At 38.9% G+C, this 10,528-nt stretch overlaps 1 long non-coding RNA gene across 1 annotated transcript; it reads left to right on the forward strand.

Annotated features, from left to right (window-relative positions):
• The first annotated feature begins 4,061 nt into the window (after window positions 1-4,061).
• Window positions 4,062-8,481, forward strand: LOC118801180. The gene is made up of 3 exons (XR_005006476.1): window positions 4,062-4,512; window positions 7,752-7,841; window positions 8,181-8,481. It is a non-coding gene; the product is annotated as an uncharacterized LOC118801180 (long non-coding RNA).
• The last annotated feature ends 2,047 nt before the right edge of the window (window positions 8,482-10,528 follow it).

The raw sequence follows: 10,528 nt of genomic DNA on the forward strand, positions 1-10,528 counted from the left end.
ATTTGGGCGGGGAGGGAAGGAATGTTTCAAAATTCAGATCAGATTCATTTTCTATTGTTATCTTTAATCTCACTCTGAGATGAGTGAGTGTGTTGGTGAAGAAGGCGACACGAGAGAGGCTACAGAATAACACAAATAACACACATGTACATTTTAACAGAACAATAACACTAACATAATTAAACCTTAAGGGGCGGGCCACGGCGCAGCTCCGCATACAACACGCCTTTAAAGCTCCTTCCCAAAGCCAGAGCCGCCACAGTATCACATGAACAACATGAACACAGGACAGCGAGGAGCTCACAAGTCTGGAGATGTAACACAATCACTATAACAAAGATCACATCTAAGGACCTGACATTACAATTCACTTATCTCATCATTATTGGGCAGAGTGACTTTCATTCCTCTTTAATTTCGCTATTAAATGGTTGGAGTCCTGCAGAATCCTTTCCCCATATCGCTTCAGTTTTCAGAATGGCTGCATGAAACGTACAACCACGTATAAAACGTAATGCCGCCCCAAATGCCGGACTAAGCCTATCCTCTCAACACTCATACCTGATCTGTTCTGTCTTTATTTTTGAGATTCTGCGACCAGACGTTCCCTCTACATGTTTATTTTTTTGTTTATTAGAACTTTTTACATTTCGATAAATAAAATACGACCCTTTATTCTACCTCTGTTTTTTTATGCTTAGATTGTGAAACTGTAATACAAAGCTATTTCATGATTTTTACACTGACAATAACAATAAAAGACGAGAATACATGGACCGCTATAGCACCAAAAAGACTTCGGTCATATGTATAACCACCCTAAAAGAACCATTTCACCATGCAAAGAGCTCTTTAGTCAGGCAAATGGTTCTTTTTGTGTTCCTAGAGCCACTGTCTTTACTAAAGGACTTTGAAGAACCATCTGTTTTTAAGAGTGAATTTCGCACAAGGGGTTGGGCATATTTGACTATGAGCAAATCAGAAACTGCTAATTTAAATGACAACTCTCTAGGCCAATCAGAAAACGCGATCATCAAGTTCTCTCATTCACTCTATCAAGCTCTCTCACACTCACTATCAAGAACGCCTTAGAGTGTGATAGTGAGTGCACTGTAAAACCTAAATGCACATCTTAATAAAAGAATTAAGTTATCACAACTTAAATACTACAGAAAGTTGGAGTAACTTAATCTGAAAATTTCAAACTAACAGAAAAATGAATTGTTGAGATAGTAACTCAGTCATTTGAAGTAAGATCGTTTTTTTGCATATTTTAAGTTAAGATAACTTCATTTAAATGTGTTATATTTTTATTTAAGTTGACAATACATGCAGACAGGCTAATGACGTTGTTTTTAAAGACTGTTGAAAATTTAGTGTTGTTTTGCCCTTTTCTGACTATATATGCACACTTATAATGTTTGACTGTTTACTCCATGTATTAGTCCTGGGTTTAGTCTATTCAGAATTAGCTAAATGTGAAAAAAAAAGTGTTAAAAGTGATGGATGCCAGGCACATCAAATAGTCTTGATGTCTGTCAGAAGTAGATGGTCGCCTCAGCACAAGCACAATATGTTCTAAAGTTTTGTAGCTAAAACATTAGTTGATTCAGTGTTTGAGCTGCTGGGATTTCTGTATCAGTAAATTTATCTGACAGACAGCATAAATGTTTACATTTAAATGATTCAGACTTCTTATGGTTTTCTTGTAACTTTATTTGGATGATTCAGACAAGCAAACAGGAGCTTTAAGTTGAATCAACTTATTGCAATGTAGTTTAGACTTTTCAGCTTCACTTATAAATGTTTGGTCAATGCAACTTTCTTGAGTAAAACTCACTTCATTCCTATTGGCTCTTGGTACCTAGTTTACATTTGGTCTACAATTACTTAGTTGTATTGAGTTAGTACAACTGTAACATATAAGTCCAAAATACTTATTTTAAAATCAACAAAATGAATGGAGTTCAGTTTGATAGTGAGTGTGAGAGAGTTTGATAGTAAGTGTGAGAGGGTTTGATAGTAAGTGTGAGAGGGTTTGATAGTGAGTGTGAGAGAGTTTGATAGTGAGTGTGAGAGAGTTTGATAGTAAGTGTGAGAGGGTTTGATAGTGAGTGTGAGAGAGTTTGAGAGTGAGTGTGAGAGGGTTTGATAGTGAGTGTGAGAGAGTTTGATGGTGAGTGTGAGAGGTTTGATAGTGAGTGTGAGAGAGTTTGATAGTGAGTGTGAGAGAATTTGATGGTAAGTGTGAGAGGTTTGATAGTGAGTGTGAGAGAGTTTGATAGTGAGTGTGAGAGGGTTTGATAGTGAGTGTGAGAGAGTTTGATAGTGAGTGTGAGAGGGTTTGATAGTGAGTGTGAGAGAGTTTGAGAGTGAGTGTGAGAGGGTTTGATAGTGAGTGTGAGAGAGTTTGATGGTGAGTGTGAGAGGTTTGATAGTGAGTGTGAGAGAGTTTGATAGTGAGTGTGAGAGAATTTGATGGTAAGTGTGAGAGGTTTGATAGTGAGTGTGAGAGAGTTTGATAGTGAGTGTGAGAGGGTTTGATAGTGAGTGTGAGAGAGTTTGATAGTGAGTGTGAGAGGGTTTGATGATGAATGTGAGAGGTTTGATGGTGAGTGTGAGAGAGTTTGATAGTGAGTGTGAGAGAATTTGATGGTAAGTGTGTGAGGGTTTGATAGTGAGTGTGAGAGAGTTTGATAGTGAGTGTGAGAGGGTTTGATCGTGAGTGTGAGAGAGTTTGATGGCAAGTGTGAGAGAATTTGATGGTAAGTGTGAGCGTTTGATAGTGAGTGTGAGAGTTTGATAGTGAGTGTGAGAGGGTTTGATAGTGAGTGTGAGAGAATTTGATAGCAAGTGTGAGAGGGTTTGATAGTGAGTGTGAGAGAGTTTGATAGTAAGTGTGAGAGGGTTTGATAGTGAGTGTGAGAGGGTTTGATAGTGAGTGTGAGAGGTTTGATAGTGTGAGAGAGTTTGATAGTGAGTGTGAGAGGGTTTGATAGTGAGTGTGAGAGGTTTGATAGTGTGAGAGGTTTGATGGAGAGTGTGAGAGAGTTTGATAGTGAGCGTGAGGGGGTTTGATAGTGAGTGTGAGAGAGTCTGATAGTAAGTGTGAGAGGGTTTGATAATGATTGTGAGAGGTTTGATAGTGTGAGAGGTTTGATGGAAAGTGTGAGAGAGTTTGATAGTGAGTGTGAGAGGTTTGATGGAAAGTGTGAGAGAGTTTGATAGTGAGTGTGAGAGGGTTTGATGGTGAGTGTGAGACGTTTGATGAGTGAATGTGAGAGGTTAGTTAGAATTGAGAATTTTGGCCTAAACGGCCTCTCATAGAAAAGCTGGTCCACTCAGCACTACTGACCTGCAGCATCACTGCTCCTCCCCCCATGCAGCACCGAGTGCTCCTACAGCAGAGAACTAATATACCCTGACAAGATAACATATAACATAAATACAGCAACACAATACATTCTTAGTATAATTACTGATACAATACAGTAGTATGTTTTAGTACTTAGCATGATTCGCTGTATAGCCCAACATGATTTGTTTTTTTAATTGATGACCAATCAGCCTTTGGTTAACCATATGACAAAACACATTATCAAATCAGAAACCAAAAGAAACACTTAATGGTTTCTAAGCAGTTTTACAGCAGGGCAACGTTCAAAAACGTTCAAAAAAGTTTGTTTTAGCATAAACCTTAATATTATGCTCAGTTTAAGCTGCTTAAGGTACAGTTTTATTCCTGCACATGTAATATAAGTGTACACATAAAGCCCCGTATTAAGGTAATTGAGCTCCACAGAACCCATTTTTTTTAGTCCAGAGCCACATAAGCTGTTTGTGTAATATTTACCCCGTGAATCTCTATATGGGTTCTAAATCTTAAAATATAATATTAGCCCAGTGCAAATGTATCAAAAATTTATTGGGAAACCACATAAAACAACTGAAGTGTTGATCAGCCAAAAACCAAAACAAGTGTCGGCGCATGCGCTGAATGCTACTGGCTTGAACCTGAACTGAAACTGAGGGTCTGCAGACATAGGCGTTTCCACGAGGCTCCTCTCATGGCTCTGGGTTTGGATTTTGAATGAGTTCATCAGTAATCGGCATGACGTTGAAATGAGGAGAAACTGAAAAAGGAGAGGCTAAATGTATTGGTGTGGGCGTAGAGGTTATATTACACGCATATAATGCTGTCTGCCTAACACAGCCGAATCTACTGGAGCTCTGTGCAGCCAAAATGCCTCTCTTATAGGAAACACTGTAGCTGGAGACACAGCGGTGAATTTTCACCAGCAGAGAGTTTCACAGTACGTTCTCTGTGTCGGACCTGCTATAGATCAGAGCTGTGAGAAGATCAGCACCTGCTGATGAAGGAAAACGGGGGACAGTCTCAGCAGAGGAGAGGAAGAACGAGAGAGGAGAGAAAGAAGATGAATGAACAGACTTTAACAGAGTCTAATGAAGGTGTGAGAGAAGAGCTGAGAGTCCACAGAGAGAGCCGAGCAGGTGAGTCTAATCAGAGCAGCAGAGCAGAGTTTTCTACTCCTGTACTTTAGACTGCAGTGTTTTTCTGATCTAACTCACCTGATGAACCAGCAGCTCTTCACTCAGCACTTCAGCAGCTCCAAATGAGTCTGATAGAGCAGAAAAGCTCATTCATTATGTTCAGTAATATGAACACATAATGATTATTCACCATTACAGTTCACACACTGAGCTATCAGTGTCTGAGGAGCTCTGATAGAGTAAACTCCGCACTGTGTCCGCTGTGCGTGGGTTACTGAGGAGACTCCGCACTGTGTCCGCTGTGTGTGGGTTACTGAGGAGACTCCGCACTGTGTCTGCTGTGCGTGTGTTACTGAGGAGACTCCGCACCGTGTCTGCTCTGTGTGGGTTACTGAGGAGACTCCGCACTGTGTCTGCTGTGTGTGGGTTACTGAGGAGACTCCGCACTGTGTCTGCTGTGCGTGTGTTACTGAGGAGACTCCGCACTGTGTCTGCTGTGCGTGGGTTACTGAGGAGACTCCGCACTGTGTCTGCTGTGTGTGGGTTACTGAGGAGACTCCGCACTGTGTCTGCTGTGTGTGCGTTACTGAGGAAACTGTGCGATATTCAGAGGTGTAAGTAAAAAATTACATTTACTTCCATTACTGTAATTGAGTACAGTTTTCCCTGTAACGGTACTTTTTGAGTAGAATTAAATCATGATACTTTTACTTGAGTACATTTTTAATGAAATACTTTTACTTCGCTACTTTAATTTTCATAACGTTATAGAGTAAAAATAAATGATGAGCGTATCAGCTCAAACACCAATAAGGACGAAGCGCGGTTAAATTTAAAAGATTCAAATCAAATCCAATCACCACAGAGATGTCCAGTTTAGCGGAGAAGGAGAAGAACTGAACCAGCACACACGAGGAACGGACCGCGACCAAACGGTCACCTGTGTCATTTAACATGAAAACTAAAGAAACCGGCGTTATTATCAGCGGCCGAACACGAAACCTGCTGAGACCCGCTCTCGCAGCTCGACTCCAGCCTGAGGCAGCGATAGCCGAGCTAGCTGATCCGAGCTAAACAGCTACCGTGTTTACGAGTTCCTTCTGTCTTTTATAATGATTCTGTTTATTAAAATTTAAATCCGCTCCGTATATTTTATTACAGTGCCTGTCAGCTACTTACAGTGCCTGTCACCCACAGCCTGCAGTTTACCGTTTATACAGCCTAGTTTAGCTGCTGTTGTGGAGATAAACGGTCATGAACGGCTGAGATAGAAATCTGGTCTAATACAGGCTCCTCATCAATTGTGAGCAGTGATTCTGTCGCGCTGTCGTTTTTTAAGCTGGCTGGCCAGATCTGATCCCTCCCTACTTCCCACCCTCTCTCTCTCTCTCTCTCTGTCTGTCTGTCTCCACCCTCTGTGTAGCTGTTCAGCTGTGAAATGCAGTAATAATGTCTGATTCTGTATGAACTGATCAGCATGGTTAGTGAAATATATTACAGTAAAAATCAAAGCTGAGAAAGTTGATGATAATTTTAATGGTGTAAATGTTCTGAACTGATATCAGTGAAAATATACAGTGTAAAGGCTGTGAATGTGTTTCTGTAGAGGTTTCTGTGACTGTCTGTAGAGGTTCACACCTATTAACATAAGCTAGAGTCCAGGGAGCTGATGGGCAGCAGGACTGTAACTAAAATTACATTATTAATTAAGCAATCTGCTCATAATTCTGACTCCATTTTTTCTCTTAAATGAACTAAATGAAACAGTAACAGCCTCTGCTCAGTCTTTCAGGGATTCTGAAATACTTTACAGGAAACAGATAAACTAGGACATCTTATATAATCATTTAATCATGAAATGCATGCAGTTTAATGTAAACCTTGTTCCTTACACAGCTCACAGAAAGGTGTGTAGATGTGCTCTAGCAGAGCAAACTGTGATCAGTCTCAGCTCTCAGAACTTTAGCTTTAGTGTTTTTCTGTACAGTTTATTTCCAGTGATGTAGCTGAATCAGCTCAGAAATATGTTCAGGTTGTGACAGTGGAAGTATGAAAAAGTAACCCGGTGCTTAAGTAGTATTTTAATGAACTACTTATTTACTCTTACTTGAGTAATTTTATTTACCAATACTTTTACTCGTACTTGAGTAAATTATCACTACAGTAATAGTACTTGTACTTAAGTAGGGATTTTCAGTACTCTTTACACCTCTGGCGATATTCTCTCTACCCTGTCCCAGGGGTGAGTTGAGTTATTAAAGCTCCTAGTTCTATTCACATGTAAAACAGTTTGCTGTTAGCACACAGTTTGCCCTGAATCTGCAGAAGCAGGTCATGAATGAATGACTGTGTTTTCAGTAACGTTTATTATAAACAGTAGTTTTTAAAAGATGTTGAGTTCCTCATTGTTACATCATTTAATATGTGGTTTTATTAAAACAGTGTTGAAAAAGCAGAGAGTCTGCAGTAGAAATAGTAACTGAGAGCTGCAGCAGACCGTGTGTTTTTTGGGGAAGTGGGGTGGAGGTGGGGGACGATAACCATGCTAATAGTTTAGATATCGCTCAGTCCTATAATGTAACTAATTTCTGAGGCTGGTTTGTGTTTCATGTGTCCCAAAAGTCTAGCAGCTCTAGATGAAGATGCTGAAGTAAGTCCTGTAATAAACTGACTGAGAGATAAATTCCTCTCATTACTGTACATTTCTGTAGGCCTGAGATGCTGATTAAACACATCATATAGTTACTGATTTGAGAGGTTATCTCATTAATTTGCTGCCATCATTTTGGTTTTATAACTAAAATGGTTTAATCTGTAGATTAGATTGTTGTTGCTGCTCCATCTACAGTCTGTTGGGTTATTAATGGGTTTTAATGTTTATGACCGTCTGTAGAGTGAATTCTTCATTCATACAGAATAAACACTTTATTTATTAATAAAATAAGGTGTTAAATAATGCTGGGCTGTCAGGCTCTAATGTTTAATTTCAGTGTATTCTGTCATTATGTTACACTTACTGGTGCACCTGCTTTACATTTGTAGACAGTGTATAAGGAAATATCTGAAAAACTTTTATTTGAACAATCAGCTATCAGAGAATTTCACTCTGTATTTTTTTCTTATTATTCTTTAAGCAGATGGTCAGTGATGTTCAGATGATCATGAGTATGTGTGACTCTACAGCTCCAGATTACAACTTAAAGAAATGTCTAATCTGATCTGATGTTGTTCTTCCTCAGACAGAGAAAAAGAAACTGATGAGTGTGATGTGAGGAGAGAGAGCAGAGAAATAAGGAGCCGCAGTCTGGATCGACTCACTCGTTTCTGAGGTGAGTCTTCTGTTCCTCAGTGCTGACCATGTCCAGTCCTGTGAGACTCTGTCCTGCACAGTTTAGTCTTTTCTCTGATCACAAACACCTGATTGACCTCCTGAAGGACTTTATACTGAACTGATGTGTTAATAAATGTGTTATAGCAGAGAGAACCTGAGGCTGAATCTGTGCTCTTTTCCATTCATTTCATCCACATCTTCACAAATCTGAGATCTGAGCTCTTCTTACTCAGACCTGCACTGTCTTTCTGTCTTTAATCACATTGATTTCTTTATCAATATGACGTTTGTGTCTATTAGACTTTATGATGTTCATGATGTTCCTATGTTTCTCCAGGTTTCCACCAAAGTTCAAGCAGCTCAGATGAAGAAAGCTGGAAGATTAATGGATAATCTGACTGAGTTTGAGAAAACTTGATGGTTTCTATTTAAACTGGACTCATATTTGATTTAGTAGAAGGTGTTTGTGTTGAACTGTTTATTTTAATATGCAGCACCTGTTACTCACAGTGATGATTTATTTCTGTTAAAAATACACTGTAGGTACTCTATTCTGTAAATACTGTTCAGTATGTCAGCAGAATTCAGAAAGTGTATTCACTGTTTCCACAAAATGTTATTTTCTTTCCTTTTTAAATTTTTACATTTAACTCAATCTGTTTCTGTAATCAGTAGAAAGTGTATTTTGTATAAAAATCAGATGAAATGTTCACTGTGTTCGTTTTCATTTTTCCTTTTTTGTTTTGTATTTTTCTATTCTTTATTTCACTGTTTAATGTATGTATTATTGCTATGTCAGTCAAATGTGATGCTGCTGAAGAAGCAACTTCTTGAAAAAAAGATCTTTCTGGACCAGTTAAAATGTTTCTGTGTCTGAGTTCAGTTTCCTCTTGTTTGTCCTGTGTTTTATGCCTTTTTTCAGTAGATTATGGTTCATTTTGAGTGTCCTGATTCTGTAATGCTGTTATGTGTATGTCGCATTACATGTTCATTGAAGGTAATTACAGCTAATTTGGAATGTAGTTTGTATTTTTATTATTTTATTTATGCTCTAATGTGCTTATAACTCCAGTTTTACTGATACAAGCTGTGTCTACAAGCTAGAAGGCTAGAAGAGTTGGTTTAGTCATGAGGTCGGATGGGTTTGTTATTTTTGGCATTTACCATCAGATGACCATCTCTGATTCCTCTTTTGTCTTTTACTTTGTTATAGCAACTCTTAAAGGTTCTCTCCTAAATTGAAGTGAAACCTGCTGATTAATGCATATTCATATTACATGTGCAGTATTGTCACGCCTCGGGCGGACTCAGACTACATTTCCCCGGAATGCATTAGGAGATCATGTGACTGAGCAACTTCCCTCAGAAGCCCCGAACAGACTCCATTGCCCACAATCCCTCGGGAGATCATATGACTTTGGACGGTTGTGCACGCACCTATCAGTGCTCACCATCACCTTAGTACTAAATACATGCACCTGTGTTTGTTGTCATATGACTCATCTACTATAGTTTATAAGCCCGGGCTTTAGTCTTAGTCTTTGCGAGGTATTGTTTCTCTTTGAACTGAGCGTTGAGCTGAGTGTTTCTATGATTTGTTTGTTACTGCCTGTTATGACCTCCGTTTTGTTTAACTGACCTTGATTTTTGCCTGTCCCTTCTTGTACCTTTGCTGACTGTTTTCGGATCTGTGTTTTGACTTTTGGCCTACTTTTTGGCAGTGATCTCTGTTCATGTTTTGTTTGCCTTTGGTTATGATCACTTCGGTGATATTTTGCTGCCTTTTGGTTACGACCCACGCATGTTTTTGACCACACCTTTGTCGAACGTTAATAAAACCCAATAGTAATAAAATACAATAGGCTTATTTTACCACTATACAGACTGATGTACACAGTGCTCTAAATTTACTGTACAATGAGTGTTAAACATAGTCAAAATATTTTGATACTTTCTTTCTATGATTCTTTTCATGCTGAGAATATTTATCTCTCATAAAATCTGAGTCCGTTGCTGTGAACAGATAAACTGACCACACTGTGAATGAAGCCTCATGTTGTTGTTGCCATATTCATTACAGAATAAACTGAACATCATCCACAATGTGTCCATGTCTTGTTGGGACATGTTGAATACAGTAGGCTACATTTTTCACCATGTACATTTAACAACACCTATAAGAAAGAATATACAGTTAATATTATGTGTTGATTCCTGTATTAGTGTGTTAATGAACTGATTAATCTATTTTAGTCTGTAAATGTAAATGAAGGAGACTAACTATTAACTTCGACTATATAAGTCAGATCTATGTTAGTGTTCATAGTTAGTCATACAGTTTTTTTTTTAATTCAGCTCCAAAGAACTGATATCTAGTTCCTCTGTCCTTGGCATCAGTATTGATGGGATTCTGGTAACACCTTCTCCCCACGTCCGCAGTGTCAGAGTAATCTTTGACCCCACGCTCTCCGGTGACCTTCATATCAGTTCTGTAGTTGACAGTATTTTCAGTCTTTGTAACATTGCTCTTCTCCGATTGTCCCTCAGCTTAGTGGATGTAGAAACACTTGTGAATGCATTTGTTCCATTCTGGTCAGGCCACTGTAATGTTCTCCTATCTGATCTCCCTGTCGAAGCCCTCAGCAGGTTATAGTATGTACAGAATGCTGCTGCTAGGATCCTCAC

Source organism: Colossoma macropomum, unplaced genomic scaffold (assembly GCF_904425465.1).
Source record: "Colossoma macropomum unplaced genomic scaffold, Colossoma_macropomum, whole genome shotgun sequence".
Taxonomy (NCBI): Eukaryota; Metazoa; Chordata; class Actinopteri; order Characiformes; family Serrasalmidae; genus Colossoma; species Colossoma macropomum.